Here is a 17897-nt window from a genome sequence, read left to right as displayed (position 1 = left end):
TACAGAATAATTGAATTCCTCCCCCTACACATCCGTTGAACAATAAATAACTGGAATTATTTTGTTTTTGACATGTCAATCTTGACTTTATTCTTAAAAGTGTTCTTATGTAAGAAATTCATTGTTCTAAAATTTCACGACAATTCTTTTGAATTTAATTTTTGTGGAATTGTCTAGTTTAAGAAAATCAATTACACTTTATATATAAAAAATGTTCTGTGCTCAATTCGGTAGCACATACACTAACATTGGAACAATAAAAAGAAGAATAGCCCCTGACTGAGGATGACACGCAAGTTCGTGAAGCATTCCAGATTTTTAAAAGAACAGATGCTGGAGGGGATGTGGACAGAAAGGAACCTTAATGCATTGTTGTTGGGAGTTTAAACTTGTTCAAAGGCTTTGGAAAGTAGTATGGAGGTTCCTCAAAAGACTACACAGAGCACCCCTAAGACCCAGCAATCTCATTTTGGGCATTCACCCAAATGATCACAAACAAGACCATACTAAAACTACTAGCAAAACTATGTTCATTGCAGCATTATTTACCATAGCTAAGCTACATAACCAAACCCGATGCCCCACACTAAACGAATGGATCAAGAAAATGTGTGTGTGTGTGTGTGTGTGTGTGTGTGTGTGTGTGTGTGTGTGTACTGGATTTCTATGCCTGTATCAGAAAGAATGGCATCACCCAGTTTGTTAGGAAATGGAAAGACTTGGAAAAAATTATATTAAGTAAATTAAGCCAGGCCCAAGGAAGTGAAGTAAGCCAGGCCCAAGGAAACATAGATCCCATGTTTTCCTTATTTGCAATAACTAGTATGTGTCTGATACAAGCAGAAAAGTTCAGATAAGTTGATGTTAGGGGAATGAACCCCAAGATAAGTATTCAAATGTTTTTTTTGTTTTTTGTTTTTTTCCTTTCATGCAATTTTTCTAACATATTTATAAGAAGATTTCTATGTTGCTTTGTATGTCCCTCCCCCAAGGTATAACCCATGTTTCACTGCATTTGATGTTGGTATAATTTGCGGAGGGGAAGGGAAAAAAAACAATTCGTTTAACTAGGGATGCAGGTGGACCCATTGCAACAATTAGATGTACAAGTCATTATGTAAAAAAATGAACTTTACAACTTTGGGGGGAGGAGGACCGGGTGGGGGAAGTGTGGGAGTATGGGAAGGGATGGGAAGGGGAAGCAAAGAGGAGCCAACAATGCTTGATAAGAAATGTACTCATTATCTTGCCCATGTAATTGTAACCCCTCTGTATGCTATTTTCACAATAAAAAAAAGAAGCATAGATCCTATGGTATCCTTTATTTGCAATAACTAATGTATGTCTGGGATAAACAAAGAAGGTATGGTAAGGCGAAAAAAAGGAGGAGGCAACAATACTTGATAAGAAATGTACTCATTACCTTTTCCAGGTAATTGTAACTCCTCTGTATGGTATTTTCACAATTAAAAAAAGAGAAAAGGTCAAAAGCATGCGCATATGACTAGATAAAATGATGTTAAGGTAAATGAACCCCAAGATAGGGACACAAGTGGTTTTTTATTTGTTTCTGTTGTTTCTAATGTATTTATAATGTACGATGTGATTTTTTTTATATGTGCATCCCCCACAGTTAAACCCCTGTTTTCTCTGTATCTGATGTTGGTGTACCTCCATCTTGTATATACACTTCTCTAATTTGGGTATGGAAAAGGAAAAAAACAAAATGCTTAAATAAGGATACAGTATGACCCATTGCACCAATGTTATGCACAAGAGAGTACGTTGAAAAACAAACTTTACAATTTAGGCGGGGTGGGGGCAGGGCAGTGTACTTGTGGAGGTGGGAAGGAAGGGATGGTGGGGGAAAACAAAGGAGAAGGTAACAATGCTTGATAGGAAATGTATTCATTACCTTTTTCATGTAACTGTAACCACTCTGTACAGTACTTTTACAATAAAAAACATAAAAATGTTCTGGGATGGAAGAGAATATTACCCCTATTTTACCCATATAATATCGTTAACAAAGAAATTAATGCAAAACACTGATATGAATATATTTTGAATAAATGTGTGTGTGTGCGTGTGTGTGAGTGTGTGTGTGTGTGTGTGTGTGTGTGTGTGTGTGTGTGTGTATGTGCGTGCCTGCGCATTTTCATTCTCAGAGTTTGAATTCAGTGCATCAAGGTCTCGCTAGGCTATTCCTCTCTAGGTTGATGAGCTATTATATAAGCTACATCTCCATTCTTGGCTCTTTGCTAGTTCATTAATTAAAAAAAAATCTCATGAATATTTTTGTCCTGATTGGCTTCCAACGGTTATCCACAGATCTCCGGTTCCTGAGCAGATACCCGTGTAGACAGGATTACAGGTATGACCAACCAGCACAAGGCTTTCAGAATACTTTAAAAAATAGAAGAAAATTAACTTCATAGAGGCTTGTTTATCATCTCCAGCTTTTACAGCATTTTGGAGTGATTATATGTGAATTTATTTCATTTTTGGATTCTTAAAAGACAGTAAGTGATGGTATTTAAAAGTTTAATCCTTTTTTTTTTATCGGTCATGTGGCTTGAACTCTGGGCTTGGGCGCTGTCCCTGCGCCTTTCAGCTGAAGGCGAGCGCTCTACCCCTTGAGCGACAGTGCCACTTTGGCTTTCCTAGTGGTTTATTGGAGATAAGAGTCTCATAGACTTTCCAGCCTGGGCTGGCTTTGAAGTGCAATCCTCGGATCTCAGCTTCCTCTGTAGCCAGGATTATAGGCATGAGCCACCAGCTACCGGATAATTTTAGTACTTTTTAAAACGTATACTGGAACTGTGGAACAGAAGAAATTTGTCTCTCTTTAGACCTCAATTTGAGGTCTGAGCATGATAACCCAATGTCACCAACACAGTCTGTGTTGAAGAAAAATGTGACAGAAAACGATTACTGTTGGCAATAATTGCTATGCTATTATTTCTTGGACAACATGAATATTGAATTAAGAGTGTAAGGGAATGGAGAGGATTTTACCTACTGTTTTTATTGCTGACTTTTGGAAATTTTCACTCATTTCCTTCCCCACTGTGTGTCTTTGGGCCATGCATTTAGTGCCTTTAATTACAATATTTCCTAACACTAAAATGGTAATAATATTAGAATTATAGCAAATGTTTTCTTAAGAATTAAGAGAAATAAAATGTGAAAAACTTAACATAAACTTCTAGGAATGAGCTTACAATTACATGGGCAAGATAATGAGTATATTTTTTATCAAGCATTGTTGCCTCCTCTTTGTTTCCTGTTCCCATCCCTTCCCATCTCCCCCAAACCCCTCATCCCACCAACCCCCCCTCCCACCAAAGATGTAAAGTTTGTTTTTCGACATAAGGACTTGTATATCTCATTATTGTAATGAGTCCACCTGCATCCCTATTTAAACGATTTGTTTTTTCCCTTCCCCTCCACAAATTATACAAACATCAAATCCAGTGAAAGCATGGGTTACACCATGGAGGATGGACATACAAATCAACAAAAAAAATATCTTATAAATGTTCGAAACAATTGCAATAAAGAAAAAAAATGAATCCTTATCTTGGGGTTCATTTTACCTAACATCAACTTATTTGACCTTTTCTGCTTGTCTCAGATATATACTAGTTATTGCAAATAAGGTAAACCATGGGACCTATGTTTTTTGGGGCCTGGCTTAATTCACTTAATATAATTTTTCCATGTCTTTCCACTTCCTAACAAATGGGGCAATGTCATTCTTTCTCATGGTGGCACAGAATTCCATTGTGTATATATATCACATTTTCTTCATCCTTTCATCTGGGTTTGTTCCATATCGTAGCCATGGTAAATAATGCTGCAATAAACATAGTTGTGTTGGTAACGGACAAGGGTCTCATATCTAAAATATACCTGGAACTCAAAAAAATTAAATCCCCCAACGACAAATCCTCAAAGAAACAACTGCTCAATAAATAATTGAGCTAAAGACTTAAAGAGAAACTTCTCTGAAGAGGAAAGGAGGATGGCCAATAGACACATGAAGAAATGCTCAACTTCTCTAGCCATAAAAGAAATGCAAATCAAAACAACATTGAGATACCATATTACCCCAGTTAGAATGGCTATGATCAAGAACTCTAATAACAGCAGATGCTGGAAGGGATGTGGACAGAAGGGAACCTTAATGCATTACTATTGTTCAATTGTACTATTGTTCAACAGCTTTGGAAAGTAGTATTGAGGTTCCTCCAAAGACTCCACGTAGAGCTCCTCTATGATCCAGCAATACCACTTTGGGGTATTTAACCAAATGATCACAAACTAGCCAGCAGTTTTTTTTTAAATAGTAAATAGAATGCAATAAGTATTACAGAAGCCATTACATGTAATGAGAAAAGCAGAAGGACTGTTCTCTATTGACCATGCTCTGCTTCAAAATCAGCCAGGTGGATACCTTCTCATGCTGTAAATCAAACTGGTTTTATTATGTCTTGGCAGTATAAAAACATCAGGGACAGAATAATGAAGGAATGTTGTAGACTGAGGTGAAGTCAATATGAAAATGTGCAAAACTGATGAAAAGGTAAAAGTCTCTGAGTAGTATATTGTGTTTTACATCATTTAAGTTAAATTGAAAAAATAGGGAAGACCTAGAAGAATTAATTCTCTTTTTGATAGCCAAACAAAGGTCCATAGAAGATTGAACTTTTTCCTCATACTTGTAGAGACATCATCAGATGAGAGGAACTCTATTATTTTTATTATTTTTTTTTTTTGCGTTTTTCAATTTATACTTCAGTTTGAAATCTGAACTACATGAGACTGAAAGAAACCTAGAAAAATTAGACACACAAGCTTTGGAAAAAGTCATGAATGAAACACAAATAAAATACATATAGCCTTGTAAAAGGTCTAACTAAATTTATTTATATAGTCTTAAGTGTAAACAGAAAATGATTTAAATAATATATTATTGAAAATTGAAAAATGTTAGGAGTTGCTTAATTTTTTCCTTTCTACTATATTGAATTAAGTATTGATTTTATATAGAGAGATTAAAGATGAGATAAATAAGAAACGATTAAAAATGGACAAAAGTTCTGAATAGACACGTTTTCCAAAATGCCCTGAAAAGTGCTAGTGTGTTTACAAAGTAGTTTTTAATACCACTTCTATGCTGGGTTAATGCTTTGTGAACAGAAGTCATTAGAGAAATGCAATTGAAAATTACTATGATACTACTTCATAACTATTATAAATCTTATCAAAAAAAAATCTAAGGAACCAGGTGTGGTGGAAAAGGCTTATAATTCCAAGCATTTAGCAGTTTGGAGTAAGAGGATTTGAGTCTAAGGCCAGTCTGGGGTTCTTCTGCACATAGTTAAAACCTGCCCTTAAAAAACTCAAAATGTAATAATGTTAGTGAGAGTGTGAGAAAAGGAAATTTTCTACACTCTTGGTCAAAATACAGGTTAGTATTCTCATTGTAGAAAGTACTTTGCAGTTTTCTAAAGAAATGCAAAGTTGAAATATCATCTGACACATCAATCATTTGATTATTTCTCTCTGGGTAACTCGTAAATATATCTGTAGTTGTTTGTTATTCACATTGTTCACAACAGCCGCCCAGATATAAATAGAAGTTAAGTGTTCAACGACAGACTAATAAAGCAACTGTGTGCATGCACAAATATATTTTTCTGTTTCATCTTTAAAATAGCAAGAGATTTCTCCAATTAGGCATAACTTACAATGACCTGAAAGATGTATTCTAAATGAAGAAAAATGTTGTCTTCTGATATTTGTAAAACTACACACACACACACACACACCAACCTCAATCATTATGAGAGAATTTTTTTTTAAAGTAAAGCAAACTGGAATTGCTGGGGCATTTAGGTCACAATGTAGAAGATAGTAAATATACAGGATGACCAAGTATACAATTTTAATGTACAACATGAATGTACAGAGGACAACACTGGCCTAAGATAGGAATGAAGCTAAATGAGTAAGAGTTGTTCTTCCTTGTAAGGGCTGCTCTTTTAGATATTCTTCCTTCAGTAATGGATGACATGAACGTAATTCTTTAAATATACCTGCCTGTTTGCAGAAATAACAAACAAGGTAGCAATAACGTTGTATGCTCAACATAGAACAAAATGTCAAATTTAAATACATGAGATTATCCTAGATGTAAACTAATAATTCCAAATAAGGGAAACCATGGGACCTATGTTTCTTTAAGTTTGGCTTACATAACTTAATATGATTTTTCCCCAAGATCTTCCATATCAATACAAATGACGTGTTATCATTCTTTCTGATGGAAGCATAGTATTCCATGTGTGTGTGTGTGTGTGTGTGTGTGTGTGTGTGTGTGTGTGTGTGTGTGTGTGTGTGACATTCTCTTGATCCATTGATCTACTGAGGAGCATCTGGGTTGATTCTTTATCCTAGCCATGATAAATAATACTGTGATGAACATAATTGTTCTGGTAGCTTTAGTGTGATCTTGTTTGTGATCACTTGGGTAAATGCCAAGAAGTGGAATTACTGTGTAATAGGGGAGCATTATTGTGTACATCAAGGATAATCTTAGTAGATGAGAAGAATAGCTCAATAGCTATGTACATATGAGGGTGTATGGTGATTCCAAGGAAAATGATCTCCAAGATATGTTATTTCTTGTTGTTCTAAATGTAATATGTGATTTCTTTTTATCCTTTTGTGTTTTCCACACCTATGGTTTATCCTCTGTAGTAACTGTATTTGATTTTGATACCCTGGATATTGTAAATATGTTGATCTGAACTAGTTAAGGGAAAGGGAAAAAGCAAAACGGTGAGACAAAGGACAAAGGACAAAAGGGGGAACTTATGCAACAGTGATACTCAAAAGACAATACGTTGGAAATAGTCTTGGGGGGGCATTATTATGGAAGAGGGAGAAAAATGGGGGAAGGGATAACAAGTTATTAAAGAAATGAATTCATTATCTTACTTATGTAACTATAACCCCTCTGTACATTAACTTGACAATAAAATTTAAATATAAAACATAAAATACATAATAGCAAGCAGCAGTACAGGAGATGTGAGTGGGGAAATGCTGTACTATACAAAGAAGAGTAAAACAGCTGTGGAGAGCAGTAATTTGACTTTAACATAGGAAGTAATAAACTAGCATGCAGATTTTCAGCCTAATGTCAGTCACTAAAAGGAGAAAACAAAATGTACAATCAGTAAACCAATAGAGATAAAATAGAAAACTAAATAATTAAGGTGAAGAGATGACGTGGACCAAGAACAAAAAATGACACAATTAGTAAACAAATAACAAGCTGGTAAGGTATACAATATTACTAATAATTCTAGTAATTTTTTTTAACTTCACAACTTGTTGGAACTATACTTCAAATCACAGTTTAATAGTATATCATTTTAAAATTAGGTTACTTCTTATTGATTTCTTAATATTGAATGTTTAATATATAATTTTAATTTCAGTAGCTATAGAAAAGAAAGTGAAACTAAGTTTAATAATATATAGCATGAATTGTAAAATTGAAAAGCATTAGAATTTAAACGAATAACATCATTATTGTTTCATTTCTGCGAATTAATGTAATAATTCAAAGTGTTTTCTACACTTCGCACTCATCTTAACATCAAATAATAAATTATTGCACATGACTTGGTATTAGGTGGAAGGGTTCAGCGCTGTGGTAATATTCACACCACACAGTACATCAGAGTTTGACTCCTCTCATCTAGCTTAAATTGTGGAAATTTGATTTCTACATGCATGTTAAATTCTTGCCAAGGTGACATCTATAAAATTATATACAATTATGTATATGAGGAGTGTTTCCGATGATACTTAAAAGTCAAATTCATTAATTAAATTTTATTGTTTTCTACCAAATAAATACTTTTAGAGAGACTGAATTTCTGAGTTGAGGATTATTTTATATCCCTGCCATTGTTTCTATAGTTGGATTTAATTTTCCATAAAGGGTTAAGTGTATTATATTGGATATATGAAGGTTAACTGAATGTTTATTCTATCAATATTTTGCCACTGGTTTAATCCCAAGTTTAAATTATCCATATGTTTGAAGTAATGAAAATAACAACAGATATTAAAAAAGATAAATCAGTGTGTAGTAGATAAGTATTTTCACCTTTATTTTAATAGTTGGTCCTCTTTTACACTACAGAATATTATAAGGAAAATGTGCTCAAGGCTGACCACAAATGCAGAATATTATGGTTTGGTCTATCATAAGAGAAGGAAGTGAGGGGTACCTTCCTTCCAAAAGTCTTCTCCCAAGGATGTGATCTGTTTTATGTTGGTGACTTGGAAATGAACATTTTTTACAGTCAACCTTGAAAAGCCATCTTGATAGACCATTTTTTAAGTGGTTACATTGGATTATCCATGGCTTTGCAAGGATGCCGGATTGCCTCATTTTGAGACAAATAAAACAGGAATTTATTCAGCTGTTCTTTGTATCTTTAGGAAAAAAAAACCCATTGACTCTAGGCCTGGGGATCAAAGGGGTCCAGAGAAGCTACTACCTTGATTAGTAATCCTAGGCCTCTAAAAACAAAACAAAACACAACTCCAGTAGGAACAGCAACTCAGGGCAACTATCACAGCCTACATGAAGTCAGGCAAAATACGGAAGCTGAGAGTCATTTATCTGATGACTAATATATTTTTATGAGGCAGACTGAAATAAGACTTCAGAGAGAGGGTCAAAAGACTGATCAGAGAGACTAAAATTGGTACGAAGATTGGAAAATACAAATCCTTGTATAGCAAATAAATCTTAAAAAGCCTGTGCATATAAGAAGAAGACAGCAGACCAAATTCCAGATATGTGCATTTTCTTAGAGGTCAGCTTAATGAATTATCAATGGAAATCTTTGCATTCTTAAATATTTGACCACATGTAGGAGAAGGCCAATTGCTGAAGAGAAAGAAAACGTCATCACTCAGTTACGAGGTCCAATATCACATTAGGAAGGAATCAAGCACAGATTTGTAATAAAAAGAGAAAAAAATATTCCAAATGAGGGTTTCATTTGTTTTGATGTAACAGTTTCTGATTTATGTGCTAGCAAATACCAAATAATTGATCCATTCCCACAGCTGAGTTGATATTTACTGCAGTATTCCCACATGAAGGAAAAGAGAAAATTTACAAATGTCTGATGAAATGAGTTGAGGGTGAAGTGTTCTAATAGTGATATCTGAGGTTTAGACATAGATGAAGAGGGGGATTTTCTTTTTTATAAATCCCCCATTTTTAGCCTGGTGCCAGAGGCTCACAGCTGTAATCCTAGCTACTCAGGAAGCTGAGAACTGAGGACTGCTTTTCAAAGCCAGCCTGGCAGGAAAGTCCCTGAGACACTTATCTCCATTTGAGTTGAAGAGCTCAGAGATAGTACACAAGCCCAGACTTAAAGCCCCTCGACCAAGACCAAAAAAAATCTCCCTTTTGTTGGACTGCCTACATCTTTTCCTAACATTCAACAAAGAAGCCATTTTATCAACCACAACATTTAAATCCTGTCCTAGCTACTGCAAATAGAATGGTTTGTTATCTTATGTCAAAAAGTTCATATTTTCGGGATCAAATACCAGCAGTGGTAACATTTTTTTCCAGTCCTTGAACTCTGGGCCCGGGCCCTGAAAATGGTTATGCTTGTAGCGTTAATGTGAGCTTGTTTATTTATTGGATTACTGCCCATGAGGGGAATTACGGGGTCATAAGAGAGATCTATGTTTAGTCTTTTGAGGAAACTCCATACTGCATTCCAGAGGAGTGGAACAAGTTTAACTTCCCACCAACAGTGTAATAGAATTCCCAATTGGAGACGGGTGCTGGTGGCTCATGCCTGCAATCCTTACTACTCAGGAGGCTGAGATCTGAGGATCATGGTTCAAAGCCAGGCCAGGGAGGTTACCAATTGGCTACACCCACGGCAGCATTTGCTATTATTAGTTTTCTTGATAATGGCCATTCTAACTGGGAAGGGGTAGAATCTGTCTTGTTTACTTGTAGATTTGTAGGCACCTTCTAGCTACCATAAATGAATGAATCCATGAAACCTGTATTTTTCTGCGTCTGCATTTCTTTCTCTTAGCATAATTTTCCCAAGCCTTTCATTTTCCTTAAGACTGGTGAAAACTCATCCTTTCTAATGTGTGAATAGAATTCCATTGTGTGTTTGTGTGTGTGTGTGTGTGTGTGTGTAAGATGACTATAGGCCCATGAGTTCATTTCTAAACCTACTTTTTCATCTGTAATTCTCTAATTTCATATTAAATTTGGATTGCATTCTCTACTGCATTGAAGAATATTGTTGGGATTTTTATGGGTAGTGCATTGTCAATTGTTTGGGGGCAGAAGTGAAGTTTTCACAATGTTATTTGTGAAAGCATTGAAAGATTTTGTATTTCCTTGAATCTCCTTCAATTTCCCTTTTTATATTTTTAAATTTTCACAGTAGAGGTCCTTCACATTTTTGGTAAAATTAATTCCCAGTTTTGTTGTTGTTGTTGTTGTTTTGTTTAGATTTGAGTTGATTTTGAGGCTAATACATATGAGGTTGTTTTTTGGATTTCAACCTGGATGTTCCCATTGTTGGTAACAAAGAAAGACTACTGATTCTTGTGGGTTTTATACCCTTGCTACATTGCTAAAGGTTAGCAACACCTTTACTAACTTGAGGAAGGTAGGTATAGGGTCTCTAAATACAGGATCATTTCATCTGTACAAAGGGATCATTTTACTTCTACCTTATTTGGATCCCCATTATGTTTTTCTCTTGCCTATTGCTCTTGCTAGAATGTCCACTATTATATGGAAGAGTAGTAGAGAGAGTGGACATCCTTGTTTCACTTCAGATTTTATTTTATTATTTTTTGAGTTTGCAAAATCTGGTTTAATTCAAACTGAGGAGCACATTGTGAAAATACATATGCATAAAAATCTAATAAATGCTAGATAAACAACATATTACTTTACAATAGAATAACCACAAATTTGAAGGCTCAAATTGAGTCTGTCAGCTGTAAATACAATTTTATATTTGGCTCAAGTGGCTACTCAATTTCAAATGGTGCCAAGTTTCTCCAAAGCACCTCTTAACCCCCTTAGCCTTGGGAGGATTTTCACCACAGTCTCAGATGAAATTCCAGTCATCCCTTCAACTCTTGGGGCCAATGGAGTCATTGGTACCCAAACACAACTGGAGGCCACGGATTTCCAGTGACCAAAAGTTATTGCAAAGAGAAGTCCATTCTAAGCCAGACTCATGGCTAAGAAGGTGTGAGATTAGCCCTTTAAACAGTAGTGTAGCATTAACATGGTCTATGTTAAGAAATAGCTCCTTAGTGAGAATGTACCAATTACTAGTTATCACACCAACAGAAAAAGGCAACACGGGAGCTTCATATTTCACATGAAAGACTAGCATTAACTGGGTCTGGCTTCATTCACATAGAGGTATTATTTTATTTTAGACCCAAGAGAAAATGAGTTCATACCAGTCATTTCTTCACATAAGATTTGTGTAGCATTAAAATTGTTTTATGCTAATGATGAGGCCATGCAGGCAAAAATGTGTAATTCTCCTCTGCGAAAACAGAAACACCCCATTTCCACTCCTGTCCAGTTTCCAAAAAAAGCCATACATATACCTTTGTTATTGTGCACATCTTTCACACAAATCTGTGTAAGTATTTTATATAATATATATATACAAATGTATATATATATATTTACACTACACATAAAAAGACTATGGTACTTTACAGAATACATGTTTAACAAAGATCATTCATTACACCACAGACGTTTGAAATGATACAAAACACTTAAATCATTTAATGTAACATTGTGAATTAAAACACAGGTTTGAAGCATCCACAGACTCCAAGACAAACATTTCTGCTTTAGAGTTCATTGAGAAGCCCAGCTTGTCACAAAACTTTAAGCAACAGATGCAGGCAAAATAAATAAGACTTTTCTGGTACTAGCAATTGTTTTATTAGAAAAATAGGTGTGGGTCAAGTGGTTTTTAAAGAGCTGTGTAGAAGAGTTTTAGTCTAGACTTCATTCCAGATTTTAATGTCTTCATGTGTCCACTGTTAGGTACCTGCTTTGTCATACGCATACTTTGTATTATATTGAGGAAAGTTGCATGCATTCCTAGCTTCTCAGACCTTTTAATCATAAAGGGGTATTGGAGCTTATTAAAAGCTATTCCTAAATCCATATAAATGATGATGTGGTTCTTGTCCCTGCTTCTGCTGATGGTGTGTTACGTTTATTGACAAGTTCTTGAATCCAATTGTATCCTATGATGAATCCTGTTCATTATACCTCAAGCAGCACCATTGGTTGTTACTGGAAGTAACGGTTACTAGATGTGCAAACTGATCCCAGGAGAGGAACAAAACATAGAGGAATGACAAAGTTCAAGGTAATATGTGCTTTCCTTTTTACTGTACAGGAAAACAATCCCAAGGAGTGAAGGTAACTCTGTCCCTGACTTTTTCGAGTGTGCTCTTTACTCATATAAAACTTTTCTGTAAACTTTTAGTTGAGTATTACAAAAAGAAATAATGTGCTAGTTGAAGGCCAGCATAGAACAAAAAGAAATAACGTTGCTTTAAAAGTGTTCTACTGCAAAGAAACAAAGACATGGAAGTTTTAAAGTGCCTTATGCGTGGATATTTCACTCCTGAGATGATCCTCTTGTTGCAGAAGTCAGTTATCAATTCCTTAGTCTGGTCCTGAGGTCTCCATAGCAATAAGGATTCCAAAAAGCAGGATCCAGTAAGTATGGTCAGCAAAAGGAGCCTCTTCTCTTAAAGGAGTACTCTTTTAAGGAGGGTCCCAAAGACATATCTGTGTTGCTTTTGTTTGCTTGTTTGTTTAGTTTGTGCTGGTTGTGGGGCTTGAACTCAAAGGCTGGACCCTGTCACTGAAGAGTTGCCTTTCCTGCCCACCTACCCCCAAAACCAGTATTCTACTGCTTGAGCCAAAACTCCACTTCTGGATTTTGGGTGTTTAATTAGTGATAAGAGTTTGACAGACTCTCCTGCCTGGGTTGTCTTTGAACTAAGATAGTAAGAAAGCTATGTGATATCAACTGTATAGACTTCTCTTTTGAAATAAGAAATATTAGATAAAGTTTATTGTAAAGCTAATATTTGACAATTTTTAAGAGAATATGTCCAGCAAAAAAAGCCATAACTTAAATAACTCAGCAAAAGTAGGTAAAATGAATCATTTTGGAATTATTTTTTCAGCTTGGAAAGATTATTGAACTTGTCGTTCCTTTTGTGGAAACTTAAAGTCACATTTTACTTTTTGTTGGTCTTGGAGATTGAACTCTGATTCTGGGCACTGTTCCTCAGCTCTTCAACTCAAGTTGAGCACTCTACCACTTTAGCTCCAGCACCACTTCTGGGATTCTGGTGGTTAATTGAAGAAAAGGGTCTCATGGACTTTCCTGACCAGGCTGGTTTTGAACCACAATCCTCTAGTCTCAACCTCCTGAGTAGCTAGGCTTACAAGCGTGAACCATCAGCACTTGGCTCATATTTGCATTTATGTGCACTGAATGACACTATGTAGACAAAGCATGGAAATTTGAACCAAATGATGACATTGCAGCTTTTCAGAAAAATTGAGGTAGCAATAAATATGTCCTGCTTTTCCATGTTTTTACATTAATGTCTTATAGCACCCTTACATTAACATCCTCTGCCATCTGTATAGGTGTATTTAGTATCAGGAAATGTTCATAGAGAAATATAGAAAGACTGAGATTTTTAGAAAGCAAAAGAGATTGAGTAGGAAAGAACAGCATAGAAGGAGATACATTTGTCACACAGAGATTAAGAACTAGCCTAAGAAATTTAGAATTCTAAATGCAATGAGGAATAAGCTCAGTTGATAACTAGTTCTTCAGTAACCAAAAATGGTTCTCTAGAACAGTTTCTGGTACACCTTAATTACTATCATTTATTCTTTCCATTGAGTTATTCCTTCTCTTCTGTCACAACTGTTAATTAGCCTCTGTGTTTTTGGTACCATGATTGACCAAAATGATTTCCAAATGTCACTTAGACTATCCTTCTTTATGTGATTAGCAATGACCACACAAAATCCTGGAATCTTTGAATTTCCAGAATTATTCTTCACCTGACATCTAAGCACATTCCTGGCAATAGTTGCTTTGACCTAATGACCAAAACTTTTTTTTTCAACAAAGTATGCTAATATAAGTAAAGTACATGAATAAGGGACTATTGTCAGCTGTCAGTATGGAAGGAGCAATTACATATTCAAACTATGGTTTTTTTATTTTGCATTTACTAACTAAATGGTTTTTTTTATTGTGAGAATACTGTACAGAGGAGTTACTATTACATGGGCAAGATAATGAGTACATTTCTTATCAAGCATTGTTATCTCCTCCTTTGTTTCCCCTTCTTATCCCTCACCAACCCCCCATCTTTTCCACCCCCCCCCCCGCCAAAATTGTAAAGTATGTTTTCAACATAATGACTTGTACTTCTCGTTATTGCAATGGGTCCACCTGTATCCCTATTTAAACGATTTGTTTTTTCCATTCCCCTCCACAAATTATACCAACATTAAATACAATGAAAGCAGGGGTTATATCATGGTGAGGGGACATACAAAGCAACAAAGAAATCATCTTATAACTATATTAGAAACACTCACATGAATGAAAAAATATTTGAATAATTTTTTTATATTGCCAGTCCAGGGGCTTAAACTCAGGACTAGGGAATTATTCCTCAGCTTTTTTTTCCCCTCAAGGCTAGCACTCTACCACTTGAGGCACAGCACCACTTACACTGTTTTTCTGTTTATGTGGTACTGGAGAATTGAACCCAGGGTTTCCTGCATGCTAGGCAATCACCATACCATGAAGCCACATTCCCAGAACCCCTAAATGAATTTCTTAAGATGGCATTACCTTTGATTCTGTAACTATGTATCAGAATTTTGGCCAGGTGCTAGAAAATGATGTAGAAAACAATACAATACAAGAAGTCCAGTAAGGCTGGCTATAAAATGAATAACAGTCATGGTCTAGCCAGGGTACAGAGGGGCTTAGGTCATGGAGCTGTTTCAACAGGCTGAGCGAGACAGCTCTGGACCCACAGCCTACCTCCAGAATGAGAGGGCCACCATGGGTTCTAGCCACATGGGGATAATGGGCCACCTCCTCCAGCACACATTCAACCAGTTCGTGTGAGAGAGAGGGGAAAGAAAGTAAGAAATACACTTAAGCCCTCTGCTAGTGGCTCAGAACTCTAATCCCAACTACACAGGAGTCTGAGATATAAGGATCATGGTTCGTAGCCAGCCCTGGAAGGAAAGTCTGTGAGACTCTTATCTCCAAAGATCCACCAGAAAACTGGAAGTGGCGCTGTGGGCTCAAGTGGTAGAGCGGTAGCCTTGAGCTGAGGAGCTCGTGAACAGCGCCCAGACCTAGAGTTCAAGCCCCATGACTGACAAGAAATGGACTTCCCACTACAAGAAGTGGGCTGAATAGCACCCATTTTCCTAGGGAGCATGGTAGAAAAGTCAGGGCGACCTTCCTGTGAACTTGAGGTCATAAATAGGTCACCCAACTTCTCCATGCCTTGTTTTCCCCAGTTGCAAAACTCAACACAGTGAAGAGTACCCTTCCTCATGGGGATAGGGTAATGATGAAAGAGAGCCATGTTTTGTTTCATAATCCCACACCTGTTGTCCCATTAACAACAGGAGTCACCTGAGCCTTTTCTTCCTGTCATATGCTCACAGAATTGTCGAGAACCTTACCTGAAGGCCACTCCCTCTGTGCCTAGCCATGTTCCAGAGATCCCTCTGTATAAATCCCTTGTTTCCTCACAACTGTCCTGTGAGGAGACTGAGTTCCGATGGTTGCGGCCCTACCCAGAGCTTTATCTGTGGTCAAGAATCAGCTGCCAACGAAAGTCCGGTATCACATGGAGGCTGAACAACACACTGCTGAATCAAGAGTGGGTCATGGAAGAGATTAGAAAAGAAATTCAAATGTTCATGCTATTCAACAAAAATGAACACACAAATTACCAGCTCCTCTGGGACACACCAAAGGCAATACTCATAGGCAAGTTTATAGCTCTGAGCTCCTACATCAACAAATTGGAGAGATCTGAAACTAACAATTTAATGACACATCTAAACCTCCTTGAAAAAGAGCAGCAAGATAAACCCCAATCCAGTAGATGGAAAGAAATAATCAAAATTATATCAGAATTAAATGAATTAGAATCCAAAAAAACTATAGAAAGAATCAACAAAACAAAGAGTTGGTTCTTCAAAAAACTTAACAAAATTGACAGACCCTTAGCAAATCTTATCAGAAAAAGAAGAGAACACACCCAAATTAATAAACTCAGAGATGAGAATGGAAACATCACCACGGAAACAACCAAGATTCAAAACATTATAAGGGAATACTTCTCAAAATTTTATGCTAATAAGTTTGAGAACTTGACAGAAATGGACCTTTTCCTAACAAATATTGACATGCCAAAACTAAACCAAGTTGAGTTTAACCAGCTTAACAGGCCCATATCAAGTATTGAAATAGAAACAGCAATAAGAGACCTCCCAGCTAAGAAAAGTCCAGGACCAGATGGTTTTACAGCGGAATTTTACAAGGCCTTCAAAGCAGAGCTCACACCAATACTCCTCCAACTCTTCAATGAAATTGAAAGAGAAAGCTCACTACCGAACACATTCTATGAAGCCATCATAACCCTCATCCCAAAACCAGGCAGGGACTCATCAAAGAAAGAGAACTATAGACTCATTTCTTTGATGAACATTGATGCGAAACTTCTCAACAAAATTTTGGCCAATCGACTTCAACAATTCATCCAAAAAATCATACACCACGATCAAACAGGATTCATTTCAGGGATGCAAAGCTGGTTCAATATACGCAAATCAATTAATATTATTCATCACATCAACAGGAGCAAGAATAAGAACCACATTGTTATCTCAATAGATGCAGAAAAAGCATTCGACAAGATCCAACACCCCTTTATGATGAAGGTTTTGGAAAAATTAGGAATCCATGGAACATTCCTCAATACAATAAATGCTGTATATGACAAACCTACAGCCAGCATTATACTCAATGGTGAAAAACTAAAGCCATTTCCTCTTAACTCAGGAACAAGACAAGGATGCCCACTCTCTCCACTTCTCTTCAATCTAGTATTAGAATGCCTATCTACAGCAATAAGACAAGATGCAGACATAAAGGGGATCCAAATAGGGAAAGAAGAAATAAAACTCTCCCTCTTTGCAGATGACATGATCTTGTATTTAAAGAATCCCATAGACTCCACTCCCAAATTACTCAAGCTGATTCAAAACTTCGGCAAAGTAGCAGGTTATAAAATTAACCCCCAAAAATCAATGGCTTTTCTGTATGCCAACAATGAGAAAAGTGTGGCTGAAATTAGGAAAGCAACTCCATTTGTAATAGCCCCACAAAAAATAAAATACCTAGGAATTAACTTAACTAAAGAAGTGAAGGACCTCTATGATGAAAACTTTAAAATCTTGAAAAAGGAAATCAACACAGAACTTAAAAAATGGCAAAACCTCCCATGCTCCTGGATTGGAAAGATTAACATCGTGAAAATGGCAATACTTCCCAAGGCTATCTACAAATTCAACGCAATACCTATCAAAATTCCACCCTCATTCTTCAAGGAAATAGGAGAGGCAATCCAAAAATTCATATGGAACAATAAAAGACCCCGAATAGCAAAAACGCTCC

General features: G+C 36.3%; 1 non-coding gene across 1 annotated transcript; it reads left to right on the top strand.

Moving 5' to 3' along the window:
• Positions 1 to 218: 218 nt before the first annotated feature.
• Positions 219 to 320, top strand: LOC122110121. The gene has a single exon (XR_006147824.1). It is a non-coding gene; the product is annotated as a U6 spliceosomal RNA (small nuclear RNA).
• Positions 321 to 17897: the final 17577 nt, after the last annotated feature.

Source organism: Dipodomys spectabilis, unplaced genomic scaffold (genome assembly GCF_019054845.1).
Source record: "Dipodomys spectabilis isolate Male_0828 unplaced genomic scaffold, ASM1905484v1 ptg000074l, whole genome shotgun sequence".
Classification (NCBI taxonomy): domain Eukaryota; kingdom Metazoa; phylum Chordata; class Mammalia; order Rodentia; family Heteromyidae; genus Dipodomys; species Dipodomys spectabilis.
This window is presented reverse-complemented; position numbering and strand designations above follow the sequence as displayed.